The sequence below is a fragment of the Triturus cristatus genome, chromosome 6 (genome assembly GCF_964204655.1).
Source record: "Triturus cristatus chromosome 6, aTriCri1.1, whole genome shotgun sequence".
NCBI lineage: Eukaryota > Metazoa > Chordata > Amphibia > Caudata > Salamandridae > Triturus > Triturus cristatus.
The window spans coordinates 873,444,800-873,457,663 of NC_140589.1; the positions used below are offsets into that span (position 1 = coordinate 873,444,800).

General features: G+C 42.2%; 1 non-coding gene across 1 annotated transcript; it reads left to right on the forward strand.

The window, feature by feature from the left end:
- The first annotated feature begins 12,520 nt into the window (after positions 1–12,520).
- Positions 12,521–12,649, forward strand: LOC146817990 (small nucleolar RNA SNORA36 family). The gene has a single exon (XR_014965180.1). It is a non-coding gene; the product is annotated as a small nucleolar RNA SNORA36 family (small nucleolar RNA).
- Positions 12,650–12,864: the final 215 nt, after the last annotated feature.

Consider the following 12,864-nt stretch of genomic DNA (forward strand, 5'->3'; position numbering starts at 1 on the left):
CCATAGTTACAGGGAGAGCGGTGTTCTGTACCTGCTGTGTATTGTTAGGAGGCTCAATTAGAGTGGTGTTCTGCTCCTGCTGCGGGTTATTCGGGGTGGGTATGCCTGTCATGTGGGTTGTTGGTTGGCCCTGCCTCTGCCTCTTCCCCTTTGAGCCCACCCTCCCCTGCTGCCCCTTTGATTCTGGCCACAAAAAAGACCTCAGAAGGGCACCTAGGTCTTCGTTGGCTCTACTCTCTGGTGTAAATCTATCCCTGCTTTGGTTTGATGCAGATGGTTTCTCTACCACTTCCTCCTCCTCGCTACTGGTATTCTCAAAAGTCCAATTATATGGAGTCCTCCTTGCCTGTCTATGTCCACCCCTCTGAAAATTCTGGAAGTGAGCCTGTTCAGTGTTGATCTGATAGTGTTTATCTTCAACGTATGGAAAAACCCACTTGTGTGAGAAATGGTCTAAATTGCGTTTAAGACCCTTAATCTTCTGGTTCACCATATACGTTTTATAGTCTAAGAGGTCACTTTGAATACAGTTGTTATGAATTGGTCAGGTCTACTTGTGTTTGTAGACCTGGGAACGCGCCAAAAAGATACGCCTTTTCTGATGAGGAGTAACAAGGAGAAATATCTTTATTTCTCCTTGTTACTTCCTCTTTCTATGTGTGTTGCATTCTGCAGAGCACATAGAAAAGGGAATATACCTCTCAGGATTGTTTTTGTGCAGGAAGGTGTCCCTTACAGCACAAAAACAACACTGCATTATTGGAAGGTGGTTTATTAGTAGGTGTAGGTAGGTACCTACCGACAGTAAAAATGCCACAAAGCCACAATCACAATGTAAGGCTCAGTGAAGGTCTCAATAAATTATTCACTTGCTCAACCCTTGGTAGCTGGCTGCGAGCAGGCTGGCTTAATTTACGAGACAGGTATGTAAAGCATTTAAAAAACGCAATACATCAAATAAATAAGACACAACACACCATAAAACTCCAACACTGATTTATACAAATAGGAAATAATTATATGAATAAAATAACACCAAAAGGACAAAAGTCCAATGTAGGGAACCGAAGATATACATATTTAAAGATTAAGGGCCAGATGTCCGACTATTGGATTTTGCGACTCGGAAATTGCGAGTCGCAAAATCCAATGTACAACAGTATCTCAGACACTGTTTGCGATTTCCGAATGGGGTCGCAAATTGCATACCTCATGAATATTAATGAGGCTGCCGCAATTTGCAACCCTATTGGCAATGGCTGGCACTTCCAGGGATGGTGGCCTGCTGGGGTCAGCAGACCACCATGTCTTTGACTGCTTTTTTAATAAAGCATTTTTTTTAAATGCAGCCCGTTTTCCTTGAAGGAAAACAGGAATTGCAGTTGCAAAACATTCATATGTAGGTTATGGACTCGCTATTAGGAAGGGACACCCTTGGCATGCCCCTTCATAATAGCAAGTCGCTAACCCTATTTTGCGAGTCGCTAATTGATTAGGGTTAGTACAGTGGGCTGACCTATTTTGCTGTCGCAAAGGTGCCGAAATCCCCTTTGGGACCGCAAAAACAGTCATACATCTGTCCCTAAATACTTTCATGTGCTTAAAAGCCAAAGACGCCAACTTGAGACATCTGGCCGTGCTTGACTGGGACAAAGTCAAAGCAGACTGACTGCGAGGGAGCAGGGGTCGGATACAGTGAGCGGTAGGGCCCGGCCAAGTTTTTACCTTCTGACTTAGTGACTTTATGGAGCTTTTTCTCTTGATGTTGAGTGGGTCTCCTCGTCAGGCCGGCTTGCAGTTCGACAACGGCCACTTGCATCAGTGCGATGCCTCAGTCAGCTTCGAGAAAACTCATCGACAGTGAAAAGCTCCAGTGCTTCAGCGGGGCAAGCCAGTATCTCATGCTGAGTCGCGGTTCGAAGTCGCCGGCTTGACTCTCGAAGACGGATCAGCCAACTTATGGAGCTTTTTACCACAACTTTTCTAATTGTTCTCAAACTTCTGTATCTTCTTCGAGAAGTTCCTTTTGGGCTCTCGAAGGGTCAACAACACCCATCCAAGGTTGCCGAATCTCTGAGCTGCTCCTTGGAAAGTTGTGACTACAAGACCCACAATGAAGCCTGGCCAAATGCTTTAAAATCCACTGGATGCTGTCCAGCTGGGTTCTTCTTGGTGGAGATGATGCAGGTGGAGCTATTTTAACCTATTGCTTTCATGTAGTCCACTTCTCAGACTTTAAGAGTCAGGCAACTTCCTTCTCTTGCTGAAGCCCAAAGTGTGCAGCAGGTGCAGTTCTTCAGAGTGCAGACCTCTTTGTTCAGGACATAGGTTCAGCAGGGCAGTCCTTCTTGTTTCCTCCATGTAGGGATCTAAGTTGCTGGGCAGATCTCACCTTTTTATCCAGGCTTCTGGACTGGCAAGCAGGGGGGCACCACTAATCAATGGGGTGCAGGATGCCACCCTCAGTGATGACCACTTCCCCTGAAGTGTGGCACTGTTCTTTGAAAACCAAATTGGAGAAAATCTCTCCTGTAGCTTAAGGTCTGGCCAACCCAACCCTCAGGTGAAGCTAAGTTTCCCTCACACTCCACTTCCAGCCCCTTTACTAATTCAATTACAGGGGCTCCCATCTGGCTTGCGATGCAAGAAGTGGGGTTGAGACTGAGGCCTGTCCTAAGTGTCTTTTCCTATTTGAAGAACATTATGGCTACCCAGCCCTCTTCCCACCTTTAGATCGGCAGCCTGCAGATTTCCTCCCACCATATGTCTCTTTGTTTCCCTTTAGGCCACCTCACACCTCATCAGAGCAGCTTGGCTCAGCCTGTCAAAGACTAGCCAATTAGTAGAGGCTACTCTAGAGCTGGATTTGGGCACATCAGAAAACCAAGTTCTCTAACTTCTTTTTAGTCATAGTTATAATACATCTAACTTTGGCACGTTTACAGATTTATTCTAGCAATTATTTAGACACTTTAATGTGTCATTTTCACTCACTCCTGTCAGTAGTTAGACTTTATTCAAGTTTAATAAAGCCTTCCCATGTTAGCCTTTGGAGCTAGCGTACAAGAATGGGGAAAAACGAAATTGGCAGTTTTGCCTTCACCAAGGCATATAAAACATCTTTTATAAGGTCCCTGCTTATAGTTACAATGCACCCTACCCCTGAGGCACCTAAGGAATACCTTAGGGGTGACTTATATGTACATATAAGGTAGTTTAAAACTTTAGAAGTACCTTTAATTCCAAAGTCGAATTTGCATATCATATTGAATTAAAAGCAACCTGCAGGGCTTTTAAAATGACAGCAGGCCACCCGGCAGTGCGCACTTAAGTGCATAAAATCTGCTGGGCCGCTAAACCTACATGCCATACCATATACTAGGGACCTACAGGTATGTTGTCATACCAATTGTAATTACACCTATTTCACATATACCTTTTAAATAGAGCACTGGCCCTGGGCCTGTATAGCAGAGCCTAGGGCACAATTAGAGCCAGTAACCACCAGTAGCAGTCAAAATATGGGGGTGAACAGGACAAAAATATTGACTTTCTCAAATGCAATGCAGGCTGCCAAAATGGCACCAGTGCAAGGGAAAAGGCAGGAATGTGCCATATTGCCTTAAATACTGAGCATTCATGCCCTTTCCCTGTCATGCAGTTCAGCGCAGCAGGGTGACTTGCTGCACTGCACTGGGTGACATTCTCATAAATAAGCCCCACAGATCCAGACTTGTGTATGGAGAAACATCGCACCCAGAAGAACTTGGGTCCAGATTCAAAATCTTTTCCCACTGCAGCATTGTGTACCCATCAACAGTGTGGTATCCCTGTGGTACGCCGCAATTCAGTTGGACCTTGGCTGAGCAATAGCGAAAGAGGTGAACTGATTGGGAGTGGTCTTTAAGAACGGATTTAATCCACCTTAAAGTATCACCTTGTAAACCTGCAGCCATGACCCAGTCAGTCAAAATCGCATGATGCACCATGTCAAAGGATGCAGATAGATCTAAGAGGACCAATGCCTTGGTGTTGCTTCCATCTGCTTTCTCTCTCATGTCACCCGTTCACCGAGAGAATGACAGATTTTGTTGTATGGATGGGATGGAAGCTTGCCTGGTAGGGATAAAGGAATTTAGATTCCTCTATGAAGTAGCATACGTGTTGCACCACATGTGCCTCTAAAAGCTTGGCTATGTGGGGAGAAGAGAGATTTGTCTATACTTTCTCAATAAAGAGGGGTCCTCACCAGGTTTTTCTTTGTAGTGGGATTACCACGGCCTCCTTAAAGGATTGAGGGACATAACCTTTATTTAAGGATCGATTCAGAAGGGAGGTGGCAATATCTGGGAAGAAGGAAAAAATTGGTTTTGGGATCCGAGGGGGACAAACATCTTTTGGAGATCCAGATTTAACTTTTGCCATTAACTCCATGAGACTATCTTGACTAATAGTAAGGAAAATTGAGAGATAGGTTGAGTTTCTATTTTCATGGGGTGTCTCTATATAAGATGTTCAAACGAGGATGGCATCTTTTATCTCCTTTATTTTATCCAAAAAAAGAAGTTTAAATTATCTCATAGTTTTTTTGTGGGAATCACTGTTCGGGTTACTTGATCCGGGTTTCATAGGTCACTGAAAATTTCAAAAATATCTTTAGTTTTGTTTTTAGAGTTAAATAATTTGTTTGAAAGTTTTTTGTTTTAGCCTGCAAAAAAGATTCTTTCAGACTTTGGGTAAAAATGTCCTAATTTTCAGGCAGATACATTTTTCGCCATTTCTATTCCACCTAGCGAAGTTTTAGTTTGGTGATCTTTACATCTTCTGAGAACTATTTGGCCACCTCGTGTCGTCGGAATGATTTAGTTCTTTGAATGGGGGCATGATTGTTTCTGGTCATATTTTGCCTGTCTGATATTTCCTCCTCAAATTCATCCAGGCTCTCCATAGGAGGGAGCAAATGAGATGCCAGAGTGTCATCAAACAAAATTACGTTTAAACGATTCCAATTTCTGGAGAAAGTTTCCCGGACCGGTAGTGAATTTAGGTAGGGCAAGATCATCTAAATTGATTAAGTGGTGGATCGACTATATGCATCAGAAAATACAAAAGATTGGAAGATCATCTCATTTGATTAAGTGGTGTTCCGACCATAGGCATGGGGAAATACAAAAGATTGGATATGGTCAGGTTAATGGACCATACCTGGTCCAATGTGTGGCCTTTAATGTGTGTTGGCACAAATATATGTTAGTCAGAATTGAGACTATTATGCATATCTGTCAGGTCCATAGAAATTTGACGACCAATCTCCTAATTCGCTCAATAATTCAGATCTCCAAGAAGCAGGATTTTTGCATGGTCGATAGTCACATGAATGTAGGAATGGGGAGTACATTTCCTAAGGAAAATCTTCCAGCTACAGCTGGAGGAACTTGTGTGGAGTATTTGCATGGGTGAATGCACATTTTGTATGGGACTCGCAATCAACAATTAGGTACAAACACCCCTTGCCTCTGATTTTTTAAGCTCACAATGAAAACCCTAGAGGCTAGAATTATCAATGCTCTGCAAACTAAACATGTGGATCCAACATTATTGAGGACTTGCTATGGTTGTATTTTGGAACTTGGAGTTGAGTTGTGGGGTTTGATGTTTAGGTGTGATGGTGAACAGATATGAATGAAGAATCCTTGTGGATAACACTTTGGGATAAAAATGTAGAAAGCACATTGATACATTAGAGTTTATGGCGGTCTCGTAATTAACCCGTAAATGGGGACTGTGGTAGCAGAAGAAATCTAGATGTAGTGTGTGCACTATAAAAAGTATATATCACGTCTTGCTGTTCTGTATCTTATATGAGGAATCGAAAAGCTTCCACGTTGGACATCAAGAAAACACAACAATTTCACTCCTGGGAGATTATCATGACAATTTGTCTGAAAGACATTAACAAATTTATGTGCAATCTGTTTCTTACCGGAGTAGACTGCATAATATCAAGATTTTATGCCAGAATTTCAAACACAGAAATATGGTCCAACATAAATATTTGATACTTTTACTCAATTTATGTGGACTACGGCCTGGAATTTGGGGCTCTCTAAAGCCTTTGATAGAAAGACCTTAGGGCCTGATTTACATGTTGGTGGAACAGGTCCTGCCATGGCTTTTTCAACGGTCTTCCCAATCGCCGACTTGGCGGTCCACCCGCATGCCGTATTTAGATGTTGGCTGGTCCATAGATGAAAGACCGCCAGAGTTCCGGGGAATCCTCTAACATTTTTCAACCGCCTCTCCGGCAGAAATGAGGTAAAAGGTTACCTTTTTTCCTGCTTCCTTTTCCATCTTGTACGCCATCATCCAGGAACCTCCTCTGCTGCACCGACACCGCCATAAGGCAAAAGACTCCATTGTCACCGAGATCTATGGTTAGCTACTTGTTCAATTGGCCTATGTATCATGTATGGACTATTGCTGTAGCCTTGTGTACTTCTGCATTGGTCTTGCATGCAACATTGTTCTTAGGTGTAATGCAGTAGTGTTCATCTACCTACTCATAAATATTGCTGTTGTGGTTTTATGGGTGTTGTGCTTGTGATGCCTGTGGGTGTGTATTCAATAGTTTATGAATGGTGTATGCGTGGCATGCAATATGTAATGAAAAGGGGCATAACACATTACCTACATATAAATTATGACACATTCAAAGCATATATGTATAGTCGGATAATTATGATTAGTACTTACCTGTCTCCACACCACCATGTTCACACTCGATCAGGACACTGCTACCAGGACACTGCCAGCACAATGAGAACATCTAAATCTGCTCAGTGCAAAATCGCCAGCATTGCGATGACCGTGTACCGTTAGCCAGCAGAGATGACCGCCGCCACCTCAGTCTCCTGGCTATTGCTGAAAAAATCTAAATATGGTAGGCGGACTGCCACCAGCTTCACGGAGTACTTGGGACCGCTGCCGTAGCAGGACAGTGGTAGTCCCACCAAGATCTAAATCAAACCTTTAGTTAATCTACTAATCCAGAGACAGAGAACCCGGTGGATTAAAACCCCAAGAACCTTCTGCACACTAAATTGAGATAGTGCATTCTTGATAAAGTTTATTCCACTGAAATTCACAGGAGTAACCGTTGTTAATAGGTTCCAAGCTCTCTTTCACCATAAATAGACACACTCCGAAATACACACTGAGGATATATCTTCATAATTTGTATTTAAAATGCCAATATCAAAGTCCTTAGTACATAAAATATGCATAGCAGTAACTATATGAACAAACAATATAGTGACACTAACAGTGTCTAATAGGCTAAATAAAAGGAGAAACTGCAACATTGTATAAGCAGTTCAGTATGTCACTCTATTTATTGAGTGTACAGTTTCTATTATTAACTCCATGGGGTGATACTTATGTAAATTCGATTTAGGGCATGATATTTATTTCAGATGATATTTTGACCACGTATTCTCTTACGACACCCTTCAAGAGCTGGGCAGCATGTAAGATGCTGGCTCGATAGTTACTATCCAAGAATAAAAAATGGGGCAGATTTACAAGCCCTTGCAACAACTTTACACTGCCGTTGCGTCACTTCTGTGATGCAGAGGCATCGAAAACAATGCGCCACGTTGCGACATATTTACAATGTGATGCATCTAGGGAGATGCGTCACGTTGTAAAGCCCTGCGCTACATTATACCTGCGTCAGGTATAATGTATGCAGGGTGGGCGTTCTCAAGCAAAACATCTACAAGATTTCACTGAGTCACTTTTACGATGCCACTGCGTCAAAACCTTGCGCCTGCTTGAAGCAGACGTAAGGAGTGACGCAGCATGTTAGGAATAGGCATGCCTAACCATTGCTGGAGTTGCGTCGTACTTGTGACACGACTCCAGCAATGCGCTGCCCTTACGTCGAAAAGATACGTCAGGCATCTGTCCATCCTTGCGCCATGGTGCGTCGCTTTGTAAATGCGGCGCATCCATGGTGGTGCAAGGTTTTTTTACGTGTCACTATTTAACTGGCACATCCCTGCTAATATGCAGGGATTCGCCAGTTCTTGTAAATCTACCCCGTAATGTGGAAAATTCGGCCATATTCTTTCAATATTACTGAAGGACATTAAATGATGGAGGAACAATTTGGTTTTTAATGGACATTAATACATAAATTACAGTTGTGCTTTCTTTGGGTGATTCTCTCATTTCTACTTAGACACTTACTCACACTTCTGCACATGCTGGTAATATCCGTTGTGGACTCCAGTAACAGAATCTTCAAGGGCCTCCCTTCCAAGACTCTGAAAAAAGAATTGTGAGCACAAACATGCAACCCATCTAATCTTTACCTTGTGATCAGCATACAGCCACCTTACCACATTCCTGAAATATAGGTGTGGCTGTCCAACAAGAAAAGAATTGTGGGTAAAATACTCTGAAGAGTGCACAGGACAACCCAAGTTCAGCTTCATATCACTGGCAGAAGTAACTCCACTTTAAAGATGTCTGTCTTGGCAAGTACTATTTCCCATAAAACGTCTACTTCACAATGGGAGGAGCCAATGTCAAAGGAAATCTATGGTGGAAATTCCATCATGCCCGTTGCAGATTATGGAATTTCTGCTTCCATTTTTGGGAATTGGCAATGCATCCTCAAGTTGCAATGCATATCCAGTATGCACATGGTATGCCTTCCTCACATGTTGACTATTACTTGGAGAAGAATGTAATATATTCCAGATAAATAGGATCCTCCTTTCCAACATGTTCTTTCAAGGGCAAACACCGCCAATTATAGTGGTGGAATAGTCATGTAGATTGAGTGGTTGATCCACCACCATTTCTGGTGGTCTGAGTACATTCCCTTGGTGGTCCAGAGCATGGACACAGTGTAGGCTCCTTCATCGAAACATCTTCCAGCTTCCACTCTACAAACAGATAATGGAATGACAGGAGAGGACATTCATTCCTTCTCTTTTTGGCAAACTTCCATCAAAGACCCTCCTGCAAATCACCACTGAAGGCCTCATTGTCAGTGCTTTTCAAGTCCCAGTTTGGGAGTAAATCAGGGTTTGCGTCTGAATCATGAGTTTAGGTTTTGTAGTAATTACCACACATCTGCAATTTTCTCCAGAAAACGTTTGTGAAATGTATTCAAGGAAAAATGGTCAGAAAGAGGCAGATCATGTAGCAATCAGGAACGCAAACTCCACTACTGCATGCTAAGCCTCATTCTGACCAGCAGAACTGTTAATGAGTGGGTAATGCTTTACCCCATCAGGGATGGTCTAATTATCTAACTGCCCATAGACCTTGTCACACCAGTGATGTAGTTCCTATATAGTTTGCCTTACTAAAATTGCTTTAGTTGTCATCATGATTCACGTTCTGCCTTACAAACTACACCTCCCTTGAAAACTCGTCTTCGATACTATTTCAGGTGCAAAATAAAGCTTGATTCGGCTAAACGTACCCCCACGCTACCCAAAGATAGCGTCCATCCATCCTTTCCCGCAAACGTTTTTACATTGACTGGAGAAGGGATAATTGCAGAACAGTGCTACATGTCTTTTGTAGACACTTCAGGTACCAAAATTACAGACAAATAATGAATGATGACTCTGTATTGGAGATAATGGACCTGCATTGAAAATACTTCCTAATTTATTTTTTCTTCACAGCCTGCGATAAATTTCTGTTTCACTGCCTGCGATTGATTACATTGTGAAAACTCCGTCACTACCACCTACACTAAGATAGCGACGATGCGCTATCATTAGGATAACCCATGTAAGTGACGAATGAGTGTGTGATTTCCACTACTAACATTATTGTTCAAACATTGTTAGAATTTGTATCCCCCTTTCTTCTCTCATTTTTAGAGCTATTTGGATTAGATCGGCCGATCTTCTCTTCACTTGAAAAAGGTAATTAAGTGAGTATTAAGAGGATCCTGGTGTATTGAGAGGTGATTGGACGTTCTAGCGTTAATTATAAAGGTTTTTTGTCATTTTTTAACCTGATGAGAGACCCTCAAAACTAAGGGGTCTCGAAATGCGTAGACCTTTTGGTGCGACCACAAGAATTTGGAATTTGTTAGAAAGAAACAATATTGAGAGCTATTATTTCAACGATACTCTCTGTGGTCCTAGAAAAGTATATTGAGTGTTTATGGTTTTTTTCAGAAGATTGATAGAGACGTTTGCATGTGTGATGGTACCAGTGTGTTTGGAGTGAAGAAGATTGTGTGGTCTAGAATGTTTGAAATGTGTGATTAAAGGGTGTGACATACATTGTACGAATTATGTCTCATTTATGTGAGTTGTAAACGTTTGAATTTTGTATTATGGAAGGACGTTAAAGAATTTTTGATAAAATCAAATTGATTGAATAAATCAACAAAAAGAAAGGTCTCATACGCATTTTGTTGTCTCCCAAAATGAGTCCTCATAAGTTGGTTTGAGGTTTAAAACAGTGGCAGTACTAGCAAATTTGTTGTTTATTGTTTATTTTTTTTACCCCATCAGTATACACCGCACCCTGTGCATCTGAATTCACCAGATGCAGTATTAATACTCAAAATACCTAGGCACACAGAATGAGTCCCTTAGAGAATTTTTGTATTAAACAAATCAATTAAAGTTGCTGCACTGTGCTGCTTGTAAGGGAGAGAGCAGAACAGTGCCATATCTAATAAGATATGGCGCTGTTGCTTTCTCCTGTAGCAATGACACACTTTAGGCTATCTTGCGTCAACTCACACACCCTTGCACTATAGTGCAAAGGGGTGTGTGTGTGACGTCTAGTGTAGGTTTTCTACTGGAAGGGTACTCCTCCAGTAATAAATACTATACTTTGACAGTGTTTAACACTATTCCTCCTTTGTGTGTGTGCTGAACGATACAGCACACATGCAAAGTTGGAAAGGTTTGGAGAAAAGAAAACATGTATCTGCCATTAAGCCTTCCTAGAGGAAACATACTATTTTAATGCAAATCCCTGTCTGCCAATGCTAGTAGATAGTGTCAAAATCTGTGGGTGGTTGCATGGAAACGACCCTGTTCCACCCATGTTACCCAACTACCCCTTGACATTGAGCTGCTTTGTGTTACTTTGAAGCTACCCACACTGCAAAACAATTTTTGTTCTGGAACATACATCCCAAATCAACACTTCATATTCAAATGTCAAAACTTCATTTCAGCATGGGTCATAAAAGCACATGATAAAACAGTACAAACCATTTTGCTTAAACATTCATGAATAAAATAACATTCATAATTCATTGCATATAATATTTCTATTTCTATAATATTACAGAGAAGGATTCAAACACAAGTAAGCCCTCCTTCTTAAAACGTTCTGTTCCTTAAGCAAATTGCTTTACAAATAAACGAGGCTACCTTAAAGCAAATGGCAGGGTATTCCAAGCTAAACTACAAAGCCAGAGCAACTTTAAAATTTCTAATATTATGTGCAATAGAAATTGGTTTTAAAAAGTATTTCCTTAGGCTTGCATAAAACTGACAAAAAAAGCTAAAAGTGCAAAGTGCATTGTTGGTAAACTCCATTGCATGGGCAAGAGGTTGTACTAAAATCCAAATGTTTTACTTTATTATTATTATTATTTTTATTATTGATATATGGGTTTATTAAGCACGGACATCGCACCCTATAAGGGTCTCATGGCGCTGCTGTGAGAGTTCCAACAGATATTGACAGCAGGGTTAGGAGTGATTAGAACATCCATGTTTTTAGCCCTTTTTAGGTCTCGCCTACGCAGCACGCATGCTCTGCTTGTCATAAAGGCAGCCGGGCTAGTACTGCAAATAGCCGGGCCTCGATGTAAAATGAGTTCCTTTTGCACGGAAAGCTTTAGAACCTCGGTGAGGAAGGAAGAGCAGGCAAGGAGACTTTGGTTATTTTATTTTGGTGAGTGTGCCTCATAGTGTGTTAATCGTAAATGTGTGATCCTGTCACTCGGTTGGTTCTCATAAGTAAATGTAGGGTTCCTTAGTATTGTTCTGGTCAGCCTGCATGGAAGCACTCGCTGCTCGAGTGCTCGGCCTCGATTTTCTTTTCTTTTTTTCCCCCCGACATTCCAGGAAGAGCAACACGAGTCTATCTGGGAAGATGTGTTCAGGGAAAAACAGCGGTTGAGACAATTGTAAAAATCTTTGAAAAGAGCAGGTCACCTAAAGTACAAAAATGTCCAGCTTTTCTGCATTGTGCACTGCTCTCCAAAGCCATGCACCACAAAGGTCAAACACTTTTTTATTATCAGAATAACAATTTCGTCGTTGTGGCTGCGGCATGCATATATAAACCTAAAGGTTCCACTGAGCTGCGAGGCCGGCACCTACATCCGGACCCTGTATGTGCACATGGGCCTGCTGCTGGGTGTAGGGGGACAGATGCAGGAGCTGCGGAGTGTCCGCTCTGGTGTCCTGGAAGAGAAGGTATGTATGCTGTCTCGGGGGTGTGCACAGACCCCATCCAAGGCGTTGAGTTCAGCTCGGGGCTCCCCTCCTCTGCTGGTATTTAAGCCTTGGGAGAGTGAGCCGGGCTGCAGGGCAGCGGGCGGGGTGCAGTGCTCCATTCCGCTGCTCTGCGGCCTACACTTGGGGTGTTTGGGTGGCTGGGGATCGTTACAGCAATCCCATTAAAATTATGACACCAATTTGTTCAGTTTACTGAGCAGGGTAATTATCGCCCATTCTGCCTAACTGTGAAATAGCATGCATATTCTTTGATTGCGACACCAATCCGCGTGTCCGGATAAATGCACAGCTCACTCCCTTATAATTGCACATTTTAAAATGTAACACGGGTGTGAAT